The sequence below is a fragment of the Suricata suricatta genome, chromosome 11 (genome assembly GCF_006229205.1).
Source record: "Suricata suricatta isolate VVHF042 chromosome 11, meerkat_22Aug2017_6uvM2_HiC, whole genome shotgun sequence".
In the NCBI taxonomy this organism is placed as follows: Eukaryota; Metazoa; Chordata; class Mammalia; order Carnivora; family Herpestidae; genus Suricata; species Suricata suricatta.
The window spans coordinates 95,921,593-95,947,760 of record NC_043710.1 but is presented as its reverse complement, the minus strand read 5'-3'; the positions used below and the strand labels follow the sequence as shown (position 1 = coordinate 95,947,760).

Sequence of the window (26,168 nt, the reverse complement as noted above, 5' to 3'; positions counted from 1 at the left end):
CCAACATTCCATAAAGGAACATCTGACTGAGCAGGTGGACAATGACCTTGGCTCCCGTGCTGGGAAGACACTGTTAAAGCACTACCATCCAGACGGGTTCTTTGAGGCTGACAAGAAAACCAAACTGGAAAACCAAAGAGGAACAAAGGTAAAGAAAAGGTAGACACGGAAGGCGGGGGGGGGAAATCTGTAAATGTCTATTTTGCTTTTAAAACAAATTCTCTCTTGGTTTAAGTGCTGTTAAGGCAGGTGGGGACTGGGCTGGGCTGAGATGGAGTATTAGCCGTTAGGTCCACAATACTGGAATCATCATTGGCAAGTTATTAAGATGAAAATGTTTTCACGTTGGAGCCTGAGTCAAACTTGTTTTTGAACCCCTGCTTGTCTGCGGGTCGGGGTCCACCCGTTAGAATCTCAGACTTTCTAAGAGTCTGTTATCGGAGAAATGGGGTCTGTGGTCCTGCCATGCTTTTCACACAGGGTCCACGGGACAGGCACCTGCAACGGCTTTGTCGCTTGTCACTGCACTGAATATTTTCTGATGGTTGCTCCCTCCTCCTCTTCTTTTTTTGAGGAAAGACTTTTATGAATCCAGCTTTTCCATTTCTAATCAGGAAGGCTTATTTTAAGAAAACCATTAGAAAAGCCCTAAGATAATTTCCTCCCGTGTTAACATCCATACGAGGCAACATGGGCTGTGCTCCAGTGAGAGCAAGACGTCTATCTCTACTGTTAATTGATATATTGATGCCGTGTCCAAATAAAATAGATACCGATTACCAACACAGGTGTATTCCAGGTAACATAAGCACTTAGAGCCATCAAATTCTTACCTACAACATCAATAGCTATCTATGATCTTACTCTACTAGCATTTCATTGAAAGACCTTGAGATGAAGAGGAAAATTTATTTAAAATTACATTCATTCACATGTTCTCCCTCCAAACTCATGTCACATCTGGAGATTCAATTAGTCTATCAGTCAAAAAGTATCAATGTTTTGCATTTATCAACATCACTAAAAATTCAATTTCAAGAGTCCAGTCACTGTCCTATGTCATACAGAGAGACAAGGAAATATAAATTCTAGTCTTAGCCTTTAAAAGTTAAAAGTTAGAGGAGCTGGGAAACATGCCAAGTAAATGATTCAAAAATAAGATGGCATTCGTGCTGACTCATGATGTACAGGACACCAGCTCAGGGGAGGGTCTCCTGCACCCTGTCTGAGCTGCTAACTACATCAGAACAGAAGCTTTCAGACAGAATTTTATTGAGCAGCCACTATTCCAGTGCTGGATTTCCAATAGTCTTCTGGTGCTCAGCTGGCACTTTGAGCTGCAGCCAGGCAAACAGGAGAATCTGTCACCTCCTTAAAGAGGAGTCATTCAGTGGTGAGGTGACCCAGCTAACCCAAGCCAGGTGAAGTCTGTGGTCTGTTCTTGCCTTGGCCTGTGGTGGCGCTGTGCCCAGCTTCCTTCCTGGTGCCGGCTTAGTCCGGAGCAGTGTGAGAACTATAAACTCATCTGGCAAAACTAATGGGTGATGGTCATGGAGGAGGGCACTTGTGGGTGTTATATGAAAACCAACTTGACAACAAACTATATTTAAAAAAAGAAAGAAAGAAAAGGCTTGAGGCTCACACAATGGAGGAATGACGGCAATATAGACAGAAGATGTTAACTCCTAGACATGAATCAGGTTAGTGGAACATTTGTCACGTACTTAAACTCCAGGGAATAAGAAGTGGGCTTCTCAGAGACAATGAGACACCAACCAGGTGGCAATCATATAAATGTTCGGGGAGCAAGTCTGAAAACCTGGAGTGAGGCCCAAGTCACTAACAAAAACCTAACAGGTGTTGGGATTTTCTGAAGTGATAATAATCTTGTTCATAAAGTTATCTTTAGTATTTGGTATTTTGTACAAGGCAAATAGTACCTGCTGAATAAATACAGATCATATGAATGAATAAATGGACAAATTCCCACATTTATTAATAAGGTGATGCAGAGAAAGTGGGACTTTTTTATTTTTTACATAAAATATATATGGCATAAGTAAATTATATATTGGCACATTATCTTTTTTTTTATCTTTTAAATGTTTTGTTATTTATTTTTGAGAGTGAGAGAGAGAGAGAACGAGCAGAGGAGAGGCAGAGAGAGAGGGAGACACTGAATCTGAAGCAGGTTCCAGACTCTGAGCTGTCAGCACAGAGCATCAACACAGGGCTCAAACCCATGAACCAGGAGATCAAGACCTGAGCTGAAGTGGGACACTTAACTGATTGAGTCACCCAGGTGCCCCCTTGATGGGTTATCTTTGTATAATTAGAATAAATATGTTCTGAGTTAACAACATGGTTGATACTGACATGTACAGATTTAAATGTAAGTGATCCAAGAAATAGATCCTGAAGGTGATTTAAACTGGTCAAGTTGCCAATTGCTGCATGCCAAGGACATTTTGCTAGTCGGTCTGTGTGGCTGAATCCCTCCCCCCACTTTGGAAAACCAATAGTTTATCTTCTGGCAACACCCTCCGTTCCACGGAAACCAGAACAGCGGGTCATCCTACAAGGGTTGAACCAGATTTTCAATATAAAGCACCAGAGAGAGCATACTGTAGGCACCTCCAAACAGAACGCAGATTTAATGGGCCTGAAGGATCGATGACCCATGTTACCAGCATATGTCCAAGTATATCTTGAAAGTAGAATATCCTAGTCTATTTGTGGAGGAGAACTAACCTTATTTAAACTCATTCATCAAATATTTCTGGGCTGGAAAAATGAATCATTTAAATAAAAAAATGTTTAAAACATTTATTTAGTTTTCAGAGAGAAAGAGTGCAAGCGGGGGAGGGGCAAAGAGAGAGGGGACACAGACTTTGAAGCAGGCTCCAGGCTCTGAGCTCGCTGTCAGCACAGATGCTGATGTGGGGCTCGAACCCACGAACCGTGAGATCATGACCTGAGCCAGATGCTTAATTGACTGAGCCACCCAGGAGCCCCAAAAATGAATCATTTTAAATATCATAAGAAAGCCACATCTTAAAAGAAGTACTAAAAGACTTTAATGAAAGAACCCTAGACATTTTCCCAAGAAAATCCATAATATAACTGAAGTTGACAAGGCTGCTGTAATCGTCAGGACCTCTTAGAAGTGGTCCTGACACCACAAAAATGTAATCAGTGGAAACTCATGTCAGAAAATAGGAGCATGGGAGCCTCAAAATAAATATTTCAAATAATTATGAACTTGGATTATCCTGAAGAAGCACTGATCAAACAAAATTATACCATTTTTTTTACCCTGAGAAGAAGAACAGCAGTAGAATGAATTTAAGTCTCAGAGGAAATCCCAGGTTTGGCATTTTAAGGGATGATCTGGACAGAGGAGCAGAAACATCAGAGAGGAACACCAACAACTCATGATGTCGCCTCCACATTCACGTTAAGTCGCCACGGGGCCGGGGAAGGTCACGACGCACCAAACAGAACGGAAGGTAGGACCGCACGGTGGGAAACAGCAGGGCATCGGCGAATTTGGGACACAACGAGTTGTGCTTACAGACTGCAGGTGATGTGCGGAGGCAGGTGCTTTGCCAAGGACGTGCTTGACGGGCAGGAGACACACGGGAGGACCCCTGATTGGGCAGAAAGTTGTAGAGAGTTGGGGGCTGGGCAGAAGGAGAGGGAGGTACCCCCGGACAATCACATTGTCCCAGAAGCAGAAGGTGAGACGATTCTAAGGAAAATAGGTCAGCCGTGATGTCCAGTGTCCCAAACACTGTGCAGCAAAGCCAACTGGCAAAGCGAGACCTTTCCTTGTGTCACCGCGAGGACAACAGCGTGGCTTTCATAGACCAGAGTAGGGGAAATGGAGGCTTTAGTGGAGCACCAGAAACACACACAAGGCCTTTTCTTCTCCGTGGGGCCGGTCTTCACTTCCTGTTCAATCACTCCCCTTCTCGCCCCCCTCCTCAGAAGTAGAGAATGAAGTACTGCTAAGAAAAATTTTATATAAACATACCGGAGCCCGGGCTCCACGCTATGTTCTATCAGAAACAACTGCATGAAGTTTGAGCAATCGATGGGCAGCTGGAGAAAAAGAGAAACAGAGATTTCTGTCCAGACCCTGCCGCCTTCCATCCCTCGGTGTCCAGAATTGACAGAAAACAATCTCGCTGATATTCCATAAGCTATGGGAGTTTACGTGCCCAAGGCAAGGTCTCCACTGTCAAAGCCTCATTATGTAACAACGCTTAAGTGTCTGGTCTCAGCGTCTCTTCATGGATACAAGACACAAAAACAGTGTTTGCTCTTTTCCACATTTTTTATGAAAAATGCAGAAACCTTTCCATGCACCCAGCTCTTCACTGTGATTCAAGTTAAACTGCTTTTTAAAAAAATCACTCAGCAATAATTCCAAATGAACAGTGAGAATATACTGTTACTTGCTTTATTTTTACATAGTTCAACATATAGCTACTATTAGAAAGACACCTGTGGAAGGTTCAGATTTCCATGTGCAACTTTGCAGAGCTCTGACAAGGTCTAAACCACCAGTCAACCAACTAAAGAGATGGGGTTAGCTCCTGCAGGAGGTTCAGAGAATAGGTCAGTGACTCAGCATCCGTTAGCTGGAACACCAAGGTGACTGAGTGAAGGTGACCGGACAGAGGAAACGTGTTATGTCCACTAACATGTGGCCAAAATGGCGCTAGGACACAGCTAAGGTAAATCTACCTGGTGATGGGCAGGCATTGGGAAGCACAGACTTAGTTCAGTCTCCCAAGATTCACAGGAATAATCTAGGCCACGTTTTTGAGGCGATGAGAGCTTCCTGGCCTCCATATGTGGAGGGTCCCCAGTGCAAACCTGTGGGTATTGTAGGGAGGGAAATAAGGACGTCAGGTTTGGCCTTAGAAGCCAAAGGAAGCGAATGTTTTCTGGAGAGCAGTGGGCCCCATGGTGCTGAGAGGTGAGCAAGAGGGCTGAGAATCCAAGGCCAGATTTGGCAAGGTGGAGGTCGTCGGAGACTTGGGCAGGAGTGATGCTGTGGGTGCGGTGGAGAGAGAGAGGTTCGTCTGAGGAGGCCCGGGAGCGTGGGGAGAGCCAGTGCTCAGAGTTCCCTCAGGATGGAGCCGTCCCAGGGAAGACGGGAAACACCATCGTGGATGAAGGGGCCACGAGAGCATCTGTTTCACTATGGAAGTTACGGAGTGCATTTCTCTGCAGATGAGAATAATCCAGGGGTAGGAGGAAAATGAAGAAACAAGAGAACAAGGGTAACTCAGGACCCAGAGCCCTTGTGTGTGAGGAGCAGTGGGGCCTGAGGCACAGGAATTCTTGGCTTGTGATGACGTCAGGCAGACGTGACTGCATGAAGCCGGCCCCTGATGCCCTCTTCCCTTTTCTCAGCGACCTCAGTAAGGGCACCTGCAAGTGTGAGGGGAGGGCGGGGAGCTGCTGAAAGACCGAGGGGCGAGGGCAGGGGTGAGGCAGTCCTCAGTTGGAGAGGTGGCTGAATGTCAGAGTGACCCCAAAGGCTCATTGAGGAGTCCCGATTTAGAATGGCATATAAAACCAGCTGTCCTGATGGAAGGGGCACTAGACAGTGGACATGGTGACGGAAGGGACACGAGAGAGAGGATGCGCTGATGGAAGGGACACCGGACAGAGGATGTGGATGTTCTGGCTCCAGCACCCATTCTGCCGCTTTCTCTGGGCAGTCTGTTCCCCAGGACAAAGGAGAAGGTGGTGGGCCCGTCTACCGGGTGCGGCTCCCCGGGCTGTGACTATGGTGTCTAGAACCCCAGGTCGGGAGTGCCCAGAGTCTGTTCGCCTGCACAAGAGTCCTGAAGGCAAGTGACTGCCCCCCAAGTCCCCCCAGTGCCCACCCCTGGGGTGGACAGAGGATCGCACCAGCAGGGCCCCCAGTTCTGAGACTCTAACTGTAACTTCCAGTGTCGGCATCGGGGGAAGCTTTCACTGATGGATAAGCTGTACATCCATTTAGTTCACCACCACTGATCCACACCCCCAGCCCTCAAAGCTGTTTTTTAGACAGGAAATGGGCTGCGAGCCTGGCAACGTGAATGGAAGCTTTGCCCGTGTTATTTCGTCAGGCCTGAGCGGCACTAACACGCAGCCAGCACAGGGTGGTCCGGAAGCCCTAAGTCAGCGCCCCATTATTATGGAAACCACTGTCATGAACTATCATAATAATGAAACAGAAGTACGGGCCCAGGAGCAGCAAAAAAAAAAAAAAGGTTGGTATTCAGGTATCGCCAGTATGGCATTAAATAGCATCTCCCTACCATAAAAGAAGAAAAATTAATTTTAATTGTATTGACCATAAGGCCTCCAACATGAACTGAGAATTAGTGGACAAGGACGGGGCAATTATTAGAGGCAATATATTAGATTCCGCTCAGATGATCAGCGGGGGCTTCAGGCACCACTGTTAGTGACCTTGCTGGTTGACACCTTCATTAATGGTGCGTGAGGGGAAAGTCAGCATGTGAGCGGCTTTCAAAAATGATTCCACCACAGGAGTGATTCCAGATGCGAGCTACCAACGTCACAGTGATAACTTAAGTGGAAGTGAATACAGAGGTTCTCGAGCCGATTTAAAATTCAAGACAGGCAATCATACAGTGAGAAAACACAGACGCGGAAAAGTCCAGGTGAAAATATTAAACGGTGAAACGGTGAAAGGGAGCAGACTATCTATCCCCAAATCTTCCACTTTGACATGCTGATTATTATTCATTAAAGTTACTTAAGAAAGAGAAGAAAAACGCCCTGACCCTCCTACATCCCCATGAAGCAGGAACCAAATCTCCCAGGTGAGAGGTACCCTCCTTGTGCAAAGAGGGTACGCAGTATCCGTATCACCAGACGCGGAATTTGGGGCTGAGAAGTCTGTGTACATAAACCTTGTTACTTTTTTACACGTTTGCTACGCCACACCCAAACTTCTTTGTCTTGTCAATTCTTCGCAAATTTATGGCTTCCTCGACCAGAAGATATAAAAGCCGCCTTGTCCTGAATCTCATATTTTCATGGGCTTCCACATACACTGAATTAAATTTGTCTTACTCTTGTTAATTTGTCCTGTGTGTAATTATTAGACCAGCCAAAGAGCCTAAGAGGGGAAACTAGAAAAGCTTTCCTCCCCTCAATTGTGATTCCTGGAACAGCAGCTGTATTACTGACATTTATTGAATAAACGTGCCTGCCAGCTATTATAAACGCTAGTGCTGCACCTACAGAATGTAATCAGATTAGTACAAATATGCAAATAGTCATGTGCCTTTTTTTTTGCTTAAAAATTTTTAAACATTTTTGTATACATTTTTAATTGGAGTTAAATTCATGTAACATAAAATTAACTGTTTTAAAGTGAACAGTCCAGTGACAATTAATTCAGTCACAATGCGGTACCCCACCACCTCCATCTAGTTCCAATCTGTCGTCGTCACTCCAAAAGAAAACCCTGGACACACTAAGCATTTGCTCTGCCCCCTGGCCCCCGGCCTCCCAGCCTCTGGCAACCACAATCTGTGTGTGTCTTTGTGGATTTATGTGCTGTTTCATTTAAACAGAACCATTCACTACATCACCATTGTGCCAGGCTTCACTCCCTCAGCACAACGTTTTGACACATGTATTAGTCAGTCTTCATCCCTTATGGCTGAAGCCAAAGTGCTTGTGAATTTCCAAGCACCCCATGGACCTACCTCCCAGTTCTGAGGGAGAGCAACATCGTGGAACCCAGCAGAAATCCACAAAACCTAGCCTCTTCTGATTAATGATAACTCGTAAGGAAAGATCAGCACAGAAGAGTTTAATTTTACTATAAGGGATCATTCATGGAACGGACTATGCTACTGTTAGAAAACCCATTTTTAAGCAACATTTGGATCTTTGCCAACTAGACATGCTATATATTCACTAATGACTGATGAGTTGGAGGCTTTGGAACTCCTTAGCTAGGAGGTAGAAGGTGGTCAGTAAATTTCTGCTGAGGGAATTGCAATAGGAATTGAGGAGACTTTGGATTTTTTTTTTTTTTGGCTATTTACTTTCTATCCAGCCATATGGTTGACAAGAACAGACAAAATTGTTTCTCCTTCTGGTGTTAACCACATGGGGGTCCCAGAATTTTCATAAACCTGCTTCTAAACTGGTAACCGACCCACATCAGGGATGGAGAAACAGGTGACTTTTCTATGAAATGTCCTGGCGAGCCTGTAGAGAAAGTCAGAAAAGATCTTCCTTTTTCCTTTTTTCACCTACATCTCCATTCTGTAAGATCTTTATTCTTTGTCTGGGACAGACACTGACAGAAACACAGTGAAGTAATTTATGAGACAGAATATTGGTCTTAACTGTAATTTTCTAGGCTAGGATTTTAAGTCACACTTTCTTCTATTATTTGGTTTATATGCTTTGATTTAATTGACCGGATACCTTCTTATTATGAAATCTGGAATGGTGAGCCTCTCTGAAGAAACTCAGTCCAATGAACTGAAGTGGGAGAACAATTTCCTAATGATGCCATTGAGGAAAAAAATCAGCCCTTTTTCTATTGCAAGAGTTTTCAGGAAGAATACTAAGAAGCTGAGTCCATTTACAAAGTATAAATATTCCTCTGAGGAGACATCATTTTGTTCTCTCTTGTACATTAGTCAGGTAAAAACACTATGCAAAATAACTGAAATTTCATTTTTCGCCATGTCCAGTTTTTTCAACAAATGTGTATTTTAAACTTTGAGGTCATTTTATTTACTCACTTAGTTTAAATGAGATGGCAATTCATTCCTGCAGAAACTAATCGCTCCCAAAGAGCTTTTAGAATGCAATTTGCTTTTTACGAAAAATGCTCCAGATGGGTATACTATTGCTATGAAAATGGGTTAAATAGCTGTAACTGCTAAGATAAATTATTTATATCTTTTAACATAATTGTACCCATCTATAAAACTAAATTGCATCCACATAAAAGTAACCTTTTTTGGTGCCAAATCAGTTATTTGGTATATAGTTTGTAACAGAAGGTACAGAATGAGAATTGTGTATAGTCAACAGAGAGGGAGTTTACGAATACTTGCATAATCCAGAGAAATCAAACCAGACATGATGCTGAGACCCAAAACAACACATGCTCAGTTTAATATTTGATGACTCCATAAAACCGGATGAAACGGTGGCCCCGCATTCCTGAGGCTTATCCTCTGTCACATGACGGAGGTCAGGGAGACTTACACGGTGGGGAAGGCAGGACAGATGCATTGATGAGGGAGGAGGAGCTGTGTGACAGGTCACAGAAGCGCAGCGAGGCCACCATAGGAGGAAGTGGGTTGCTTCTCACAAGCCCACCCCGCCGGGAGCCCATGATGCCCACTGCGCAGATGCCCCACTGGAGCCGGATGGGGGGTCCCCAGGGGGCTCCGGGTCACCCACTGCAGCAGCAAGCACCACTAGGTGTAGATTACATATTCACCTCATAACTGGATCTCTGCTACTGGGAAATGAGTCCCGGAAAGGAGGAAGAAGGCGTCCTGTTCCTGGGAATAAGGCTCTGGTGAAATGGCACCTGAGTCACTGCACAAGGTCCCCCCTTCCCCGCCCTCCGCATGGTGGCTCAGTACTAGGATCCGCACACCCACCGCGACCTTCACCAGCGGCAGTGTTTTAGCACCTTCAGTCTACTGGATGCTGGTCAAAGAGGGAGGAACTAATATACTTTCCCCGTTAAATAATCAAAACGAAATGGGGAAAGTGTAACAAGGAAGTGGGCCAAGGGCTTGAGCGGGCAACACGGACACACATGGGAAGTGGGTAAGAAATGTGAACTAGCGTCCAGTCGCATCAGACATAAACTAAACACACGGGCAAGGAGGGATCCAGGGGACACGCGCCTCGCCAAGCCTCCAGAGACAGCCCTTGGAGGAGAAAAGGAGAGAAGGAGATTAGGCTGCTGACGAATGGACAGGAGAGGAGACGGCGCTGGTGGTGCGGGGGGAGGATGTCGTCACAGGCTTGAGTTTCAGGGAAAGAGCCGATGCCGCTGGCCGGAGGGGCCAGGAGGGCAAAGGCAGAACGTGCACATCTTCAGTTTCCCTTGGGAGATACTTGCAGGAGGTGACAGGCGAAAGCAGCCACCAGCAACAGTTAGGGACAGGCAAGAAAGACGGGCACCAGGCAAGAGTCCCGGTGATGAGCAGAGGGCACAGAAGACACAGATGCAGGGATGTGTGTCAGGCAAGAGGACCAGGTCTCAGAGGGAGCGAGGACCAGACAAAGGTTCCCAAGCCCCAGGACTCCCCCTCACAGTGAGAACAACAGGAATCACTTAGAAAACACTGTGCAAATAGCATCTGGCATACTTATTTATTTTCATTTAACATGTTTGCTACAAACACGACCTGCCACCACCAAGGGCTTTCACGCAATGTCACATATGCTCAAAAGCAAATTCTCAGACAGGAGAAAGGATCCCTGCTCTGTTGTAACACAAAACAGCAATTCCTTTCAAAGAATTCGCTATAGGGAATTAACACGTATATCACGTGCTGTTTAACACAAAGCATGTATACTGACATGTACATGTTTAACACACATGCAGAGTCTCACCGGCAGAGAGAGACTCAGCAGAGGGAGAAGGTAGATTTTGGAGCCAATACAGGCATGGGTTTGGATCCTGGCCCTGCCTGTTTCTAGCTCATTCTTACTCCCTGCTGTATGTTTGACATTCAGTGTAGTGTCTGGATTAATAAATATTTGTAGAGGGAATAAATGAATAATGTTTTTTGAATTGTTGAGATTTGGGTCTGTTATCTATAAACAGAACTAATAATCCTTAACTCGAGTGTGTTACAAGGAATAGAAATAACATATTAACTGTGGTAATATGGTATCTGGCACTTAATTGAAAGTATGTGGTAAATATCCATCTTTAGAAGTAAAAGTAAAAAAAAATTATTATTATTATTTAAAAAATTAAGAGAAAGGTTAAATAAATCAAAACTTTATTTTTCTTAAAATCTGAAATTCATCTTTAGTGTGATGAGTTTAAAGTATCTTGTGCTCGGAGAAACCTTTCCAGAATTTTTCGTGAAGTGACACACAAGGTACTGATGTGTTATTTCCCAGTTTGGGTTCTCTGAAGGTGTCAAGTACAATGATCCAACGTGCGACAGAAATTACAACTGATGCACAAGCAGAATGGAACTGTTGCCATGGAAACAGCATTTCTCCACTTGGCTCTCTTCATTTGGATACTTTCCTTTCATATGAGAGGAAGAAAACACACACACAAATGACACCACTGAAAGCCCTTTCTACTTCTCACCGAAATTTTCCTTTGTTTGCTTTTAAAATAACATGCCTCATAAAACACAAAAATCAACAAGCAGGAGCCAATTACTCACCCACCCCAATCTCAAAGTTAAGAGATTAATCTACAACATGGATATGAAATTGGTAAAAACCTTGTTACCCTAAAAGTGATCCCGAGTTCTACCTGTACAAAATCTACTTAAGGTTTCTAGAATGTAGAATAGAAAAGAGAGTCATCCATGCATATGTCAGTTTATGTACAAACTGTGTCTTTTCCATATCTTTTACCCACATTGTGCGTGAGTGCACATGTAATATGAAACAAGGCCTTATTTACACACATCTCTGTCTGGACATTTGCAGTGGGGTGAGGAGAGTCCAGAAGAGTTACATTCAAGTCCTGACCCTGGGTACCTGCGAATGTGACTTTATTTGGAAAGAGGGTCTTTGCAGATGAAATTAAGTTAAAGACCTTGGGATCAGGCCACCCTGGATTTAGGATGTCCTTAGAAGAGAAAGGAACAACAGATCTGGGACACAAAGACACAAAGAGGAAGGGCACGTGAGGACCAGGCAGACACAAGTGCTGGGGAGCCAGGGGCGCAGGGCTCATGAGGGACACAGGCTTGAAGTGAATCCTGCCTCCCAGCCTCTATTCAGAGCCAACATGGCCGACACTTTGACTTTGACCTTCAGGCCTGGGCAACTGTGAGGACAGAAATGTCTGTTGTTTGTGGTAATAAGTCGCAGCCAACCTGGGGCACTAACACACATTCAGCAGGAGGGGGAGCGAGGGGGAGGGAAGTGTGTTGAGTCTGCTAAGTGCTCTGCATTTAATCGCATTTAGTCTCACAAAACCTTGTGGGGGCGGACACACCCCGGCTGACAGAGGGACGACTTCAGAATCAGAGGAGGGTGTTCTGGAGCATTACCAACACTCTCAGTTCTGGGAGAGTACCAGTTCCGATTAATCATGGAGGAGAGTGGACGATAACTTGGCCGAGGGGTGTTACAGCTATTACGCGCTTTAGAAGACGTATTCTCCTTCAAGAGCATGGCGGTTCTTCTAAGTCAACTCACCAGAAATTGCATCTTAAACAATATTTTCTTTCCATATTTATATTTTAATAGTAAGTTTATAGAACAATGATCTCACATAAAACTCAACTGCATTTTTAATGTACTAGCATAAACATTTGGAAATTAAATTTAAAATTTTTCAACATCATCAAAAAACACAAAGTTCTTATGAATGAATCTAACAAAATATATGCACGATTTGTATGCTGTAAACAAAAAAATCACTGAAAAGAAAACTTAAAGAACATTGGGTTGGAAGACTCAATAATGTCAAGATGTCAATTCCTCAAAATTCCTCATAATTTCGCATGCAAAATCAAAGTAATCCCAATAAAACTCAGCAGCATTTTTTTGGGCTAAAATGGACCATATGATTTTATAATTTATACATAAAACAAAGGGTCTAGGATAGCTAAAATAATTTGGAAAAAAGACAAAAGCTGGAAATTTCATAATACCTGATTTCAAGACCTGATTTCAAGCTGCAGTAATCAAGATAACTTGGTATTCACATGTAATCAGTCATACACATCCAAGGAACACAATACAAGGTCCAGAAATAAGCCCATCCATATGTGGTCAGTTGATTTTCAACCCTTTCATATACGGTCAAAATATGAAAACGAGCTGTGTTTTCAACAAATCATACTAGAACCAAAAGTCACCCACACATTAAAAAAATAACTCAAAATGGAACATAGACCTAAAGGTAAAGCCTATAAAGCTTCTAGAAGGAAACACAGGAGAAAATTTTCATGACAGAGATTAGGTAAAGATTTCTTTGATATAAAAAGCATGAACCATAAAAGAAGAAAAATTGATACATTGGACCTCATCAAAATTTAAAATTCTCTGAAACATACTTCAAGAAACAGAAAAGATAAACCTCAGACTGGGAGAAATTATGTGCAAAATGTGTCTCTGATAAATATTATGTATACCATATAATATAAATATTAAATATTATACATATATATAACTTTGATGATTTAATGATAAGAGAAATCCAATACAAGATGGACAAATGATATGAAGAGACAGCTAACTACAGATGAGTGGTAAGTGGTATGTGAGCATGTAGAAAGTCGTTAGGAAAATGCAAATAAAACCACAAGGATAATATCAACACACATATGCCAGAATGGCTAAAATGACACAACATCAGCAACTGGCAACACGGAGAGCCAGCAAAGAAGTGGGACATCTAGAACTCATGCTGTTGGCACTCAGGCACAAAGGGGGGGCCATTTTGGAAAATGGCTGGTAAGTTTCATATAAAGTTAAACAGACACTTACTACACCAGTAGGTATTTGTACCAAAGGGATGACAACATAGACCTATACACAAATATTCATGGTTCACGGCAGTTCCATCCGTCCTAGCCCCCAAATGCCCACAGGCACTTGAATGGATAAACAAATTACAGAATTCCATACAATGGAAAACTGCTCAGCAATAAAACGAATGAACTATGGACACCAGCAACCACACAGATGGGTCGGCAAAGCACGTGCTAAGAGAGGGAGTCCAGATGCACAGGCTGTACACTGCATCAGTCCATCCATTTGACAGTCATTATAAGGAGCAAGGCAGAAGACGTATCAAAGATTGCCAGACAGGGAGGCGGGAGAGGGGGCTGACCACAGAGGTGCTCCAAGTAACACTTTCAGAAACCTTCTGCATCCTGCCTCTAATCACAGCTATGCAACAGGTGACATTTGTCAAAATGTTGCCCCTATGACTAAAAAAGGTGAACTTTACTGTGTGTAAGTTATACCTCAATAATACATCTGCCTAAAAAATACACTTTAATGGGGGCACCTAGGAGGCTCAGTTGGTTAAGTGTCCGACTTCAGCTCAGATCATTATCTCGCAGTTTGTGAGTTCAAGCCCTGCCGTGGGGGCTCTGTGCTGACAGCTATGAGCCTGGAGCCTGCTTTGGATTCTGTGTCTCCCTCTCTCTCTGCCCCTCCCCTGCTCTCTCTCAAAAATAAAATGGAAATAAAAAATATTTTTTAAATACATTTTAATGACAAAATGGCAGTGGGGAGATTCAGAGCAGCCATAAAGTCATATGCGTCGTTCAGAAGTTTTATTAACCTCACTGTGTCCTTTGAAAAGCCTGACATTCCCAAGCAAATATAAATCCTAAACATCCCTAAACAAACATGATTTTTATATGTATCTTTTACTAAAAAAAAAAGAAAAGCCCACCTTTTAAATGTAACTGTCAGCACAATCATCCCCACATGATTCTTAAACAGCCTTCGCTGCCCACTGTTCTGATCACCGAAGCACATTGCAGGTCAAACAGCCCTCTCCCAGGTGGAAACAGCCCATAAAGTTTGAGCTCTACATTGTTGAGTATTGTTCCTATTGTAAGAGCAGCTCATTCAAATCGTGTTCTCCAACTGATGGAGCTTTTCCAATTCATATTGTGGAAATTCCCATCTTATAGCAGTTTCCTGGATGATAGGCATTTTGGTTTGTTTTGTTTTGTTATGTTATGTTTTCCAGAGACCCTGTGGCTAAGGCGCCACAACTAATTCAGGACTGCTGGCCTCCTTCCTTCCTGAAAACACCTGCTTCTGGGTCACGTTCATCTGCCAATTTCTGCCCGTGCTCCAGGGCTTCTCATTCAGTTCCAGGAGGGCGCCCTTTGACGTGTGTCTGTCTCTTCCACGACACCGAGAACACGGATTATGGTTCATGCAGCCTTACTTGCCCAGCTCTTAGCAAAGAGCTTAACTCCTAGATGCTGCTAAATACAAGTATGGTTGAATATAAATCATTTCCAACACTAGCTGTCATTTCTCTGAATGGCAGACTTAGTCCCTGCGAGGCATGGGCCTAAATGAATGAAATGGCATTTGAAGGACAATAGACTAAATCTTTTTTTAAAATGTTTATTTATTTTTTGAGAGAGACAGAGTGTGAGTGGGGGAAGTGCAGAGAGAGAGAGAGAGAGAGAGAGAGAGAGAGAGAGAGAGAGAGAGACAGAATCTGAAGCAGGCTCCAGGCTCCAGCTGTCAGCACAGAGCCCAACACAGGGCTCGAACTCACAAACTGTGATATCATAACCAGAACCGAAGTTGGACGCTTAACCGACTGAGCCCCCCCAGGTGCCCCATCAGACTAGATCTTAGTTTTGCTTGCTGCCAAAATCACAAAGGCACTGTGTCCTCCCCAGTGATGTACGAACGGGGAGGGGGGGGTGGGCGGGGGGGGCAGGGGAGGGTGCATCAGAAACATGCAGAGTTCGAGCTGCAAAGACTGTACGGATCCACTAAGTTATGAATCACATGTGGACCGTGTCCTGGGCCAACCCTCACTTCTAGGCCTGGGTTGTGCCCGGATCAGACACCCCGAGAGGCTCCAGGGCCCCAGATGAGCTCCATGCCGCTGTATGGCACTGCACCTTGGGGACCTCACCCAGGCAGCTTCACTGTATCCTGACCTGCGCGGCCTCCTTCGCCCTGAGCCAGAATTTATCACTTCTTGCAGACCAGGGGAGCATGGTTCTCTGGACCAGACGGCTGGCCCAGAAGTCTGGAGAAGCACAACCCTGTTTGTACTGGGTCTCAGTACCCACCTGGGAGTCGGAGCTCCAAGTAGGTATGACTACTCTCTCCCAGGGCAGGGCTGGGAGGGCGGAAACAGTGTGTCCAGGCTGCCGACATACCTGTTGACACAGCTCCTGCTTCAGGAGGTCCGTGGCCAAAGAGTGTTCTGACGGGCTCGCTCAGGAAGAGTCTTACACACACTTCTGCACGACCAGCTCATCAACCAAATAATAAAGGCTGAATATTTGTTAGGTGAATCAACAAACCTCCTACTATGTGCCAGGCCTGTCTCAGGAGCCACATTACCCACATGGTATGTTCAGCATGCGTTATTTTTGATATGCTGTAAATTAAGCTTTTCTGGTATTTTGTTTCCAGTAGTTACAAGCTGAAAATCAGCCTGCTGCTGTTCAGGTAAGTGCAGACCTCTCCTCTCTCTGTACGGTTTAGGGTTGCACATGCCTCTATTTTCTGTCCACATTCTTTGTCCCATTTTGTAGACCGACTCCTAACTGAGATACCGTCCTGTCTCATCAACGCTGTGGTTTTCTGAAGTGGGAGGGGGAGACAAGCTTGTCCGTGATGCCGTGTTTGGAGCCGGAGCCTGGGGGCTTCACCTGCTGGCTCCGTGCTCCACAGCGACCGTTCTCTGGTTCCCGGGCAGCTCCCGGTGCTGCTGTGTGGCCTGCAGGTGCATTCACCCGGCATCCTGGTAGAGCTAGCTCTTCTCATGCCTGCTCCCCTTGGTCCCTGAAAGGCCAAACTCCTCCCTCTATTCTTGCCTCCTCTGTCATCCGATCCAGCTCTGTGCGTCCTTCCTCCCGACTTCATTGCACAAAAGAGTTTTCTGAATCCAAATAAAATACAAGAAACTACAAAATCGATGTATCAAGCTGCTATGAAGAGGTGCATGAGAGGTTTGAACTGAATTATGTTGTTTTTGGTTAGACTGCAAAAATATCCAGGTGGCAGCTCGCCACCTCAGAATATCTTAGAAATAATTGCCTATATTAATTAGACATGCTTATCCACCCACTGAAATCCTCCTTTAACTGCAGCGTGACCCAGCTGAGAAATGACACAGAGAGAGAATACATCATGATGTTATACCACAAACAGCCCCTAAATGGTGCAATAAAAAAAAAAAAAAGTAAATTCACACCTACTTCCTGGGCACAAAAGGGCATATTTGAAAATTCATACTAGGAGGAATAAACAAAAAAGCCTTCAATTAGATTAATTACCATTATCCACAACAGAAATGCTAATGAATTTGTTCATCAGATATGCAGCCTTCTCTACGGAGTATATAACAGTGCTATTAATTTTCTCTCCCAGAGATTCCTACAAAACTTCGCGAACATCCATCATCCCGGAACAACAAAGACAGAACCCCTCTAATTCCAAACCTCCGTGGGGCTGGGTTGTGTAAATATGTGATGAGGCGCTTTCCCGGGGGACCCAGCAAACTAGGGCAGCTGCCCCAGGCTCTGCGCTTTGAAAAGGACGGTCAGACATCCATCCAGTTATGCTCCTAAATATTAGAGAACGTGGTGGAGCATGGCGGCCAGGCTGGTGGCCAATGAAGGTAGCCCTGTCCTAAAGCACAAGATCTTGAGTCCTTTCTACAAATACATGCACTCAGGACACAGACTCTCACATCGTTACCAACGTTAAGTGAGACAGGAAACCTCTCAACAGGTCTTTTAATGATGTGTTAAGTCATGCTGTTTTAGAAGTGTGTGTGTGTGTGTGTGTGTGTGTGTGAGAGAGAGATAGGGTGAGAGATAGAGAGACAGAGATAGAGAGAGGTAGAGATAGAGAGAGAAGTAGAGAGATACAGAGATAGGTAGAGATGGAGATAGAGATAGAGATAGACATAGACACAGACATAGATAGAGATACATAGATATGGACAGATGGTGCTAAACCCGGGCCCTCCCACAAACTCTATTGTCTCAAAGGGCAGAGGAGAAGGACAGGACCAACGAGGGAGGGAGAGGGATTAAGTTCGGCAAGTGTGGGTCACCTGCTCAGAACTTTATGGTAAGTAGTGGGGCCTGGACAGGGGACCCAGGCGGCTGGAGTTTAAAGCCTTCACTGCGAAGTTACCCTCAAACACACCACGACTTGGGGAGTTTCAACAGGAGGTCAGTGAACGTAGGCACAAGCACCCTCTGAACATGCACAACACACCCCGCTGGCGGAGTGTGCTGCAAGCACAGGCGACGGAGGAGAGGACTTCACGTGTCCTTCCCCACTGCGCGCAAGCATCTCAGATGTTAGCCAGAGCTGACCACGCTGAGGTGCTGGATTCATTCATCAAATCACCACGTAATCAACACCTTGGCGGGGCTTCAAGGCACCCCAGTGGAAGTGCTGATGGGCGTGCTCTACGAATTCAACCTCCCAGCGTTGGTACGGACGCCCAAGGCCCCTCAGAAGCCATGGGACGAGCTGGCAACTCCCTGTCCTGCGGGCGGCCGGATGCCCTCTCCACACCTCCCCAGAGGGGCACGCCGTCAAACCGTCAGTGTGATCTCTATCCATGATGGGGGCCACGTCCAAGAGAGTAATCTGGGTTTTGATGAGTTTGGAATATTATATTTATAAAATAAAAAAGGCAAAAAAAAAAAGGGAGGCAGGAGAGAAAAGAAGACGGAGCACACAGGTCTGCAGCAGCACCGTGCTCCGGGTCCTCACTTCCACGTTTAGTCCCGTAAATGGGGCATCTCTGCATATTCTGATTTTCACCTCCATGAGGCCGTTAGAGGCGTCTGGGTGGCTCAGTTGGTTGGGTGTCTGACTTCAGCTCAGATCTCGCTCTCACAGCTCATGGGTTCGAGCCCCACATCGGGTTCTCTGATGGCTGGGAGCCTGGAGCCTGCTTGGGATTCTCTGCCTCCCTCTCTCTCTGCCCCTCCACTGCTCGCTCGCTCGCTCTCTCTCTCTCTCAAAAATAAAATAAACATTAAAAATTAAAAAAAAAACCTGAGGCATATAAGTTAACACATATAACTGTTTATGCTGCAGATCAACAGGACCTGTAGTTAAAATGAAACAAAATTACCAGGCACTATTTCTAGATCCCAGATGTGCATTTCTTTACCTTATTCAGCTTTACCAACTTTGGTGCCAATCTCACGCCTTAGTAAAGGCTTAGATTTTTAAAACATTTTTAGCATGAAAAAATGCTCGCTACAGGGAAGGGGATTTTAAATTAATTACAAACATTGGTTTCTTAGAAAGAAGTGACATAAGGACTGGCAAAGAAATCTAAGTAAAACAAGAATACCATATAAAACTTCTTAAAAACGAGTTGGTTTTTCAAAAATACATCAAAAAATTAACTGGCAGTGGAAAATCCCTTACTGCCACTTACGAATCAGCCCCTGCTCGGCAGCAGATATGCAAAGAGTAGAGTCTGACATCCCTGGGGGTCCCATTCCAGATTCCCTCCCAAGGCGACAGGAACTGTCCTCAGCTCACGTGAGGACATGGAGCAGGACTCTGAATGTTCATTGCACCTCGCGTGTCTGGCGTCAGAGCAATCTGTAAAACTCTATTGTATGTACAATTTTTTTTTTACAGAAAAGAGATAAAGTTGAAAGAGTGTTTCTTATTGAAACATATGCAGTAGCAGCATGGCCTATTTTAAATGGGGGGAAGTGACTGACTTTTGTACAAGAATGTACATTCTTGCCCATCTTTATATATTTTGAGAGAGAGAGAGAGAGAGAGAGAGAAAGAGAGAGAGAGAGAGAGAGAGAGAGAGAGAGAGAGAGAGAGAGAATCAGAGTGACCAAGCAGAGGAACAGAGAGAGACAGAATCCGAAGCAGGCGTCAGGCTCTGAGCTGTCAGCGTAGAGCCCGGCGTGGGATTTGAACTCAGGAACCATGAGATCGTGATCTGAACCGAAGTGGGAGGTTTAACTGACTGGGCAATCCAGGCACTCCTTCTAGAGATTTTGATACACCTGACAGGACAGTAAGGCATGTTTTGTGGAAATCCCCCAAAATCCTTTCTCCTTGGCTCTCTAACACAAGCATGAAAAAAAAAAATTTGAAAAATGTTGAAAATAAAAGACCGCAGCTGAATTGAATTGGATACGTTGTGTCATCTATAGTCACAGAGTTTATGAATGATCAGATACTTCAGTGAATAAGAAAGTGCTAACAGTGTATCTCTTCCAGACATCATGTCTGCTGGATCCGGACTTCCAGAACAGTCTGAAGAGTGAGCGCACGGGCAGACCCGGCACAGTGGCTCTCACACAAGTGCACAGTTCCAATAAACTCCTTGAACCACCGTCAGAGATAACACAGTGTAAAGAAAGTATCTGGACATAGCAGTACCTGTTACACTGTTCAGGGTTGATAATGGAATCTGAGGGTATCTGGAGCAGTTTGTAAGCATATCTCAGAAGGAAGTGACGTGAAACTTCTGGAGTCACTCTATAAAACTATAAACCATTGTGAAATATCCATCAGCAATGCTGATGCTGATGGATCCCGGATGCTATTTACCCGGCTCCTGTGATCAAGTCCCACTCGCCCTTTGAGGACTGGCTTCAATAATCCCCTTTCTTGAAATCTTGAAGTAAAATTACTCATACTACCACATTCCGGGCGAGACTGGTTGGTCTATCTCCAAATGCTTAGTCTTCACTCTAAGCTGTATATTCTAATTCTCTGCATAGTTACTGAGGACAAAATAAAGGCCACGCCTCCTCCTAGTTCCTGACGGGCAGGAGCAAATGGAGTACAAGATGATATGAACCAGTTCCAGACCCCAGAGGCAACAATTCTGTCATTTATTTAGTCTTCTCTGTAGAGTATAGGCTGAATACATAGGTGCTCTGTAAATGAAACATGTGAATTAGTGTCATACCAGTTCCTATGATTATATACATGTGTCTAAATATTTATGTAGAAACAAAAACACCTTTCGGAGACCTGGGTGGTTAAGCATCCAACTCCTGGTTTCAGCTCAGGTCATGATGTCACGGTTCAAGGGTTCAAGCCCTGAGCCAGGCTCTGTGCTGACAGCTCAGAGGCTGCAGCCTGCTTCAGATTGTGTCTCCCTCGTTCTCCGCCTCTCCCCCACTCATACTCTCTCTCTCTCTCTCTCTCTCTCTCTCTCTCTGTCTCTCAAAAATAAATAAACATTTAAAAATTTTTTAAAGAGAAAGAAAAATATCTTAAGCAAAGGAGATATTTCTTTATGTAGATTCTCTGGGAGAGTATAATAGATTTTTTTTTGAGGCAAGATCCAAAAAGACTTAGGGTTCTCAATTACACTCTGAAAATATGTCTTTTTGAAGAGTAGCCCCCTGCTAGGTGCTGCTTGGTGGTGTGAATAATTATTTTCATAATATTAAAATAGCCAGGTGAAAAGGTACTAAGCAATTTTTCTGGTTTTACTTACAGTAAGGAGCAAAGCTACATCAAAATGTTAAGCCTTTTCTTTTTCTACTGGAAATCAACCAAATTAAACACACACACACACACACACACACACACACACATCCTATGCATGCACATTTCAATTCAATTCGAAGTATTACCCATGTGTCATACAATGTCTCCTGTTTCCGGCCGGTAACATGGGAGGGACTGAAAGAAACAGGGAAGCCAGCCGAGTGCACTGTCTCCTAATTCAGCAAGCGAGATAATGCTAAAGGATAGAGGATTCACATAGAAAAACAGGAGTTTCAAGATACTTTAAAGGGTATGTGGCCTCTGCTCGTGCCTGTGGCCTAAGCAGAGCTAAATGATGTTTTGCTTTGAATTTCCTGCAGCCTCGTCTCTTTGATCAACTCAAAGATTTCTGGATACACAGTGCAATTCTGTTCTTCTCATATCTGCAGCAGCGGCAGATAAGGAAAATGTATTAAACCTGAGTTAATTAAAATGGTTTTGCTTTATTTCTTGGGTTGTTTCATGGAGAAAATGCTAATACGATTTCAGGGGAGAGAGAACTATACACGCAGAATTGTCCAGAAGATACCAGTTAAGAGAAAGAGAAGCACTTAAATGCTAACGCGTAAAAGAATGTTTCTTTTCCATGTAATCGTTTTATCATGTGAGATCAGAAAGCCACTACTTTGACTACTTCTCCATCTAGACAACGGAGGCTGTAACAATAACGGCCACACTGTGTTCCCGGAGGTCAGACCCTGTCAAACCACACCCACACGCCAGCTGTAGAAATCAGTCTTCGGATGGGAGATGAGCAGCGAATTAGGATTTGAACCCAGACCTGTCTGGCTCCAGGCTTTGTAACCAACCCCCAACCTGCTTTGCTTCAGAGTAGACATGTGCTTGACCCCAAATGAGGACATTTTCATTAAAGTATAATCAAACGCTAATGATTATTGTCTTCTTTTGCTGTGACTCTCTCTCCTCATGTAGCTTTTGTAATTCAGGATAGAAATGAATGTCTGAGGACTTCACTGCATTTCCAACCTGGGGATGGAGCCTGAATACAATTTAAGAATTCCTCATATGTTCCCCATACAACAAAAATTCCTCCTATGTTCTGCATAAAACGATGACATAAACACCTTAAGATATTGATAGACAAGGCATTACCTATACTCAGATTATGATTTACTAAAGTGTAGGACCTTCAAAAATCTTCCGTTTGTATTCTAGTGGTGACTTCTGAGAGGCAGAAACCACACCAAACAAAGAACCACCACAAACATGACTCCTGGATCTGGGGAAAGGGCCACCTTACCTACTCATACAAAGTCTCCTCACTCCAAAAATACAAAAGGCCAAGACGTGGGGTGCCACCCACATTGGGTCTGACCAAAATCCCACCCTTGAGTTTAATATTGCTGGCAACTGAAATAGATTATCAGAACTATTATAGTCTTCTCAGGTTATTTGATGTTAAATTGGTTAACTTATTTCTTAAACATAGTTATGGGAAATGGAAAATTAAATATTTATATATTGTAGATCGACCACTGTTTAAAATTCTCAAGACACAATTTGAATATGACAAGAATAGTACAAAGAATTTATGACAACCGTTCACAAAGATTTTGACATTTTATGACAGTTGATTCACACTTTTTGCTTTCTTTTCCCTTTTTTCCTTAGGTATGCACGTATATTTTTCCCCAAACCTCTTTCAGAGTGCCTTGTAGACATGACAGAACCATTTGCTACAATTTCAATGTGTATTTTGTAAACGCAAGGAATTCTCCTGCATAATCCCAGTCCAATTGTTAAAATCAGGAAACTGACATTGATACACTATTATCTAATCTGCAGATACAACAGGCCTCATTCAACTTCTGAACTGTCCCAATAATGTCAAGAGCAAATGGAAATCCAAGGAAATGCACTGCATTGCTGGCATGCCTCTTTTAGTCACTTTCCATCTCAAACAGTCTCGGAGTCTTCTCTTTCATGACCCTGACATCTCTGAAGCGTGCAGCCAATTATTCTGCAGGATGCCACTGGCTGGGTTTGCTGTGGTTTCTTCGTGATTAGACTCAGTTTGTACTCCCGGCAGGAATGCCAAACAAGGTGCGCGGCGCACTTTCCAGGGCATTCTTTTTAGAAGCCCATGCTGTCCATTATAGACTCATAGCTGACAGTCATTTTATATTCCTTGGTGAGGGGGTGTCTGCTAGGCGTTTCCGCTTGATGGTCATCCTTTAACATGTTGCTTTAAATATATATCTGTGGAGAGACATTCTGAGACTAAGTATTCCGTCACTTGTGAAACTTTCACCCATTTCTTTGAGCCTCCATTGTTGTTTCTCATCAGAATCAATCAGTATCATGATGGCTGACAAATGGTGGTTTTCGGATTCCTTCATTCCTTCTATGTTTACCAGATGGCTTGCTACTAAAACAAAAACTACCCCAGATGGGCTCCCAGACTCTAACTTTAATACTCGTAATCCTCCAATATCGTCATTGTGACATTCATATTATCCCAGTTTTAGCCAGTGGGAATGCCTTCATGTTGGCCCCTGTTTCCTTCTGACATGTCTCCATTATTCTCTGAATGTTTTCTTACCATTTGGCACCCACGATTTCCTGGCTAATCTTGGACTTTCTCTGCCCCCGCCCTGAAACTGGCCATTTCTCTAAGGACCCTGGGTCCTTTTAGTGGATAATGGTATATAGAAACCAGGAACAAGGCACTGTGTTCATTCCTAGTATAGTCTCATGGATTCTAGACCTTCCCAGAGAACGGAGGTAGGGAACAGATATAGATACTTATATATTAATGCGATCCCTTAGTTCACACGATACCTCAGATGCAAATCTCAAGACCCGGGGTTTGTTCTTCCTTTTCCTATTTCTGTGTCTGTAACACCCTTCTCCTCAGTGAGAAACTGGCTCCCGTTATCTATATTTGCTTATTTGCTGACTCAGAATGAATAGAAAGTAGGTTCATAAGGTAAATGAGAACTAAGACCTGATTAAAACAAGTATGTGTGGCAGACTAATTGTGTCTGTGGCAGTGACCTCCAACCCACATGTCTAGTTAAGTGCGCCTCCCGCTGCCCTCCCTCCGTGGGCTCTGGTTCTGGCAAACAGGTCCACGGCAAAAGCCATGGAGAAGTATGAGGGCGTGGCCATCGCCATTTTCTCTTTCGGACTCCTGCCATCACAACAACAAGACTGGGCTACTCCGCGCAGGGAGGGGGAGTGGGTGGTCCAGCGGTGTCAGCCCCAGCCCACCTGACTCCAGGCAACCCCTCGATCGGTCACAGACGCCAGGCTGAGCCCTGCTGAGAACAGTCAATCCAGCCACAATGCACAGAAGCGCTCAGCTGACCTGTGACACTGTGAGAACAACAAACGGCTGTTGTTTCGCAACAATAAATGGCAATGTGTTTTACAATATTATTGTGACAACAGACAACTGAAACCAAGTGCCAAAATGTCCTTCAAAAAAGGGCTTTTTAAATGTTTCTTGGTGTCAAGATCTCGAAAATGCTGCGCTATTTCCAACAGGGCTGTTGAAGTGAAAGTTGGTCATGTGATCACAAAATTTAAATATCTAAGTAAGGGATCACAAGGACACCCATGAAGAAAAGCAGGTGTCAAGGCGAACTGTGACAAAGTGCAGGCCCGGCTCAGGTCCACGCCCGCTGACCAAGGAAGAGAGGAGGAGTGAGTTACAGCTGCGTGGGAATGAACTCCAACCACAGGCAGCCATGTGGCTGGGTCAGAGCAAAATCATACTAAGTGAGAAGTCCAGAGTAAGTCTGGAAAGGTCATCCACAGAGTGACACTGTTTTATATAATAAGCAACTTGCAACACAATTATATCAACAGAAAAGCAAGGCAATGGTGAACTGGAGTTGCAGGAAGGTCATTACCGTGGCTGGAGTGAAGCAGGTAGGTAGAAAAATCACCTGGAGGCCAGCGCAAAGCTTCTAGCTTTTGTTTAGTGGGGTGTGTTCACAAAGTCTTATCACACCTCTGGAAACCTAACCAAACTAATTTAAAGTCAACGACTAAAGAAAGCAGCCCCTACATGGCCCCCAAACGCTCTGCTGTATGAAAAGTAAGAGATGGGGTACTAGATGCGACATATACCGGCTGCCATCAAACTGGCTCTTAAACGATCCAGTGTTGTCATTCTGTAATGTGGCGACATGAAAATGTCGCTGCAAATATGGCAGGGTGAAAACGTCACCGGTCACTGGAGGCTCCTGTGATATGCTCTTTTTAAAGGGAGTCCATCTATCTTGGCCATCTCTTTCGCACAAACAAATAATCAAGGGCAGTATGCTACTGATGGACTTGCAAACCTCATTGTTCTAATGAACCATTAGCTGCATTTAGCTCTGTAAGCCTTTGGCAAGATGCACGAAGTCTATTTGAATTCACCATTCAATTTTTCAGCTTTTTAAAAAATCCATACTGTGTCTGAGGGACTCATTTTCCCTTCTTTCCAGTTATTACCTAATAAGAGATGTGCTCAGGTGGTAGAATACTTTTGATACTTAAAAATAAAACACGTGGTGATACGTTTCTTCCCCAGCCCCACCCCCACGAATTGCCAGGTCCTGTGATCGCCTCTTTCCTCCTGGACTAGGTCCATGATGACTTCCCCCGGTTCATCTATGTTATCAGCAGCATTTAATACCTAGATTACTGCAAAAGCCTCATAGCACAACTTTCTC

At 44.2% G+C, this 26,168-nt stretch overlaps 1 protein-coding gene and 1 long non-coding RNA gene across 3 annotated transcripts in view; one reads left to right on the top strand and one right to left on the bottom strand.

Annotated features, from left to right (window-relative positions):
- PDGFD (platelet derived growth factor D) overlaps window positions 1-26,168 on the bottom strand; it is a 212,223-nt gene that overhangs the window by 106,424 nt on the left and 79,631 nt on the right. The gene's annotated exons all lie outside the window — the stretch shown is intronic.
- On the top strand, window positions 15,995-16,540 carry LOC115306510. Its single transcript, XR_003915347.1, has 3 exons — window positions 15,995-16,051; window positions 16,378-16,413; window positions 16,500-16,540. It is a non-coding gene; the product is annotated as an uncharacterized LOC115306510 (long non-coding RNA).